The sequence below is a fragment of the Schistocerca gregaria genome, chromosome 1 (genome assembly GCF_023897955.1).
Source record: "Schistocerca gregaria isolate iqSchGreg1 chromosome 1, iqSchGreg1.2, whole genome shotgun sequence".
In the NCBI taxonomy this organism is placed as follows: domain Eukaryota; kingdom Metazoa; phylum Arthropoda; class Insecta; order Orthoptera; family Acrididae; genus Schistocerca; species Schistocerca gregaria.
Window position 1 is genome coordinate 452,526,907 of NC_064920.1, and position 3,999 is coordinate 452,530,905.

The 3,999-nt window shown below is 44.6% G+C and overlaps 1 pseudogene; it reads right to left on the reverse strand.

Annotated features, from left to right (window-relative positions):
* Positions 1–457: 457 nt before the first annotated feature.
* On the reverse strand, positions 458–575 carry LOC126289586 (5S ribosomal RNA; annotated as a pseudogene).
* Positions 576–3,999: the final 3,424 nt, after the last annotated feature.

Here is a 3,999-nt window from a genome sequence, read left to right on the forward strand (position 1 = left end):
AGGTGACTACATTATCTGGCTGCATTCCCGAGGGGAGTATCATGGCCATAAATTTCAGATAGCTAGAAAGTATAGGGTACCGAAAATTAATAACACATTTTAACACACATATTTTGAAAGACTATCTCAGTGTTATAAATAAGAGACTGGTGCACAAAATTTAAGAACGAAATAAGCTTACTATAATGTGCCGCAGTTGAATTAATGTAGCTCGATGGAACTTGGACCATACATATGAAGAACTGCTACATTACATCACTCCGTCTTCAGGCCACAAGTGGCCAATCGGGACCATCCGACCGCCGTGTCATCCTCGGCTGAGGATGCGGATAAGAGGGGCGTTTGGTCAGCACACCGTTCTCCCGGTCGTTGTGATGGTTTTCGGTGACCGGAGATGCTACTATTCGGTTGACCACCTCCTCAATTGGCATCACGAGGCTGAGTGCACCCCGATAAATGGCAACAGAGCATGGTCACCGGGACGGTCACCCATCCAAGTGCCGGCCACGCCCAGCAGCGCTTAACTTCGGTGATCAGACGGGAACCGGTGTATCCACTGCTGCAAGGCCATTGCCCACAGTATAACACAGAATTTAAGTGAAAGTAGTACGCAATGAGATTAACGTGTGGGATAATGTTGCTTGGAGGATTACTTGTTACTGCCTCTCACGGTATGAGGGCATGCCCAGCGTTGCCGACCATGGTCGTTTTAGCCACCGAATTTTAGAAGGCACAATGATAAATAGGCGTACTGATCTCCGAATCTCTAAACACCCTAAACTCACTGATCAACGTTATTGCGGCACTATATTCCTTCGCCATGTCCATGTATTCAAGGATGCGTTCGGCCTTGACTCCATTTTTACGGATGACAATGCGCAACCGCATCTAAAAGCGCAAGTGGAGGAGCTCTTTGGCCGACAGTATATTTGGCTATGGAGTTTTCTTTGTGAAGACGTATTGCGGCACGCCCACATGCACCAACGACAGTCCAGGAATTATCAACCGCGCTGGTGGAGTAATGAAACGCCCTAGCACAAGAACTGCTTAAGAGACTTTGTGGGCAGCATGGGAGGACTCTGAAGAACACACATCGCCATATGCGATGGTCACACATCCTGTTAAGAACTATGACCCTCCTTTTGTAAAGTCCATAGGACCATCATAAATCACGATTACAGCAGTAATTATTGTCTTATTGCGTATTTCTTTAAGTTACCATGATTTCTGTATTGCAGCAGTTCATCGTACATATGTTCAAAGTTTCAGCGAGCTATGTTGCTTGACAGTAGCACATCATGGGAAACCTTCATTCGTCCTTAAATACAATAATATAAAGCTGTATACCTTTTTGATGTGTAGCTCATCATCCAGATATCTTCTTGAATAATTACACCGTTTCCTCTGTGTAACTTTGTAAGAAAGCGTTGACTCACTCTGGCTTCTTGTTGGCTGGATCGTAAAGAAGACAGGGCGCTGCTGAATTAAAGAAACACGAAATATACTCCAAACTATATGTAGTAAGTGTAGACGTTATGTGCACTCATGCGTCTGTGTAGATTACAGCGTACATTGTAGCATTAACCTTTCTGTGTAACAAAACTGTATTTTTTATGAATTTGTCAATGACTCGTGCGAAAAAAGTCGCTACGATGAATATGAGTGGATTCATTCATTGTTTTGGATTCTGTTGTCACGCTATATACAAAAAAGTCTTGATCGTTAATTCAAAATCAACCCCTGGCTTCTGTGGCAAGGGACATCTTAAGAACATTCGAATTTATAGCAAATTTGTAAATTTAGGACATGTGCTTTACCTGCATATGTTCACTTGCGACGCCTAAAGAGAACTAAAGGTCCGTAAAACCAGCCACACTTTCACTTCCTTGGCAGTCTTGGTTTAGAGAGGAATGGCTCTAAGCACTATGGGACTTAATATCTGAGGTCATCAGTCCCCTAGACTTACAGCTACTTAAACCTAACTAACCTAAGGACATCACATACATCCATGCCCAAGGCAGGATTCGAACCTGCGACCTTAGCAGCAGCGCGGTTCCGGACTGAAGTGCCTAGAACCACTCGTCCACAGCGGCCGGCGTTTAGAGAGAGAGTCTCGCATTCCCTGCAGACATTTTCTACTCATGCATATGCTCCAAACGTCTCCTGTTTCATAACTAAAGGCATAATTTCTACAGAACACCGCTACCAGTTTAACTGGAAATACAAAAACTGTCTAGAACACTTTTTATTTTACTGGATAACCGTTTTCGACCTTTCTCTGCTCATCCTCATATCAATAAATTACGAATTACCACGGAGCGTTCGTCATAAGATGGCGAAGGTTCACTTAAGCTACCAGCTAACCACCTGCCCCTCGCGGTAATTCATAGTTAATGAATTGCAGATAACCAGGAAAGGGTCGAAACTGGCTATCCCGTTAACGGAAGTGACCGAGATGGCGTTTCTATTTTGTTACAGGGAAACATCCTTCGATATTTTTGAAACAATCCTCTTCAGTACTTTAATGTTACTTCGATTTTAGGTGTACCTGCTCGAATTGTATTCAATGCACTTTATAACATCTTTTTTTCCGTGGCTTTACATTAATTTCTTAACTCTTGACGTTACTCCCGCATTACGAATCCTGTGAAACCTAGCAGGGACCCGATCTTCACTGTCCAATGAATGATCATAAACTTACCATTTGCTTTAGCTCACTAGAAAGTGTTGTACTAAGCACTAGAAATGATCTTGGCACAGTAAAAAAAAATAGTGGAAAAAGTTACATGGGCAGGCAAGAGACGAGGCTCAGATGTCGCGAAAGAAATTTATCAGAAAAGTCAAGATACGAGGTAGCGACATGTGAGTGTGGCATACAGGAAAACCAGAGGTGGCATCGATCTGGAGGGCTCGGTTCGCAGCAGGCGCCAGTGTATCGCACTCCAAGTTGTTTTTCTACAAACGGCTGTTGCTGAGCGTGGCGGCATTTCCTCCCACCCGTTATCCCTTGACAAGAAGGAGGTTTTCGAAACTCCCTGTTTACCGTGCGAACAGCCTGAGGCTCTAAATAGCGAGTTTTTGAACTGTAAGTACAACCACAGTGAGCTATCTCATTTAATAAACAACATATAAAAAGGCCTATAAGCCCCGTAATGGAAGGAGACGCATGTCTCGAGCAAAAATAATGATAAAATATTATTTTTCAGTCTGGGAAAGTGGTCTGGATTTTCCTTGGGAATCTGGCGAACGCCACCTTCGACTTAGTGGCGTCAAGCAGGCCGCGCGGGATTAGCCGAGCGGTTTTAGGCGCTGCAGTCTTGGACTGTGCGGCTGGTCCAGGCGGAGGTTCGAGTCCTCCCTCGGGCATGGGTGTGTTTGTTTGTCCTTAGCATAATTTAGGCTAAGTAGTGTGTAAGCTTAGGGACTGAAGACCATAGCAGTTAAGTCCCATAAGATTTTTGCATACATTTGAACTTTTTTTTTGCGTCAAGCAAGGTGGACTACTTTATTTTCTGAGGGAAGGTGGTGCTGCCTCGGTGCAGTGATGGCCGTGTGTTGGTTAGAAGGAGTCTAGTTTACTGCCAGCAGCGAACCAGTCCGCATGCTGGAGACACTGGACCAAGAACCTCGTGTTATAGTCTGTGGTGCGATTTAGTATGACAGCAGGAGCACTCTCGTGATTGTCTCACGCTCCCTGGCTGCAATTTTGTGCGGCAGGCTGGTGGTTCGAAATGCTGTGCTACCATTGATGAACAGTATTCCAGGGGATGTTTTTCAACAGGATAATGCTCGGCCACAGGCTGCTGTTGTAATCCAACATGCTCTACACAGTGTCGACGTGTGGCCTTTTTAATCACCATATATATCTGTAATCGAATACGTACGGGGCATCATCGGACGGCCACTCCAGTATCATATACAACCAACATTTAAACGTCCCTATATTGATCGACCAAGTGATAGAGGCATGGCACTTCATCGCACAAACTGACATCCGAC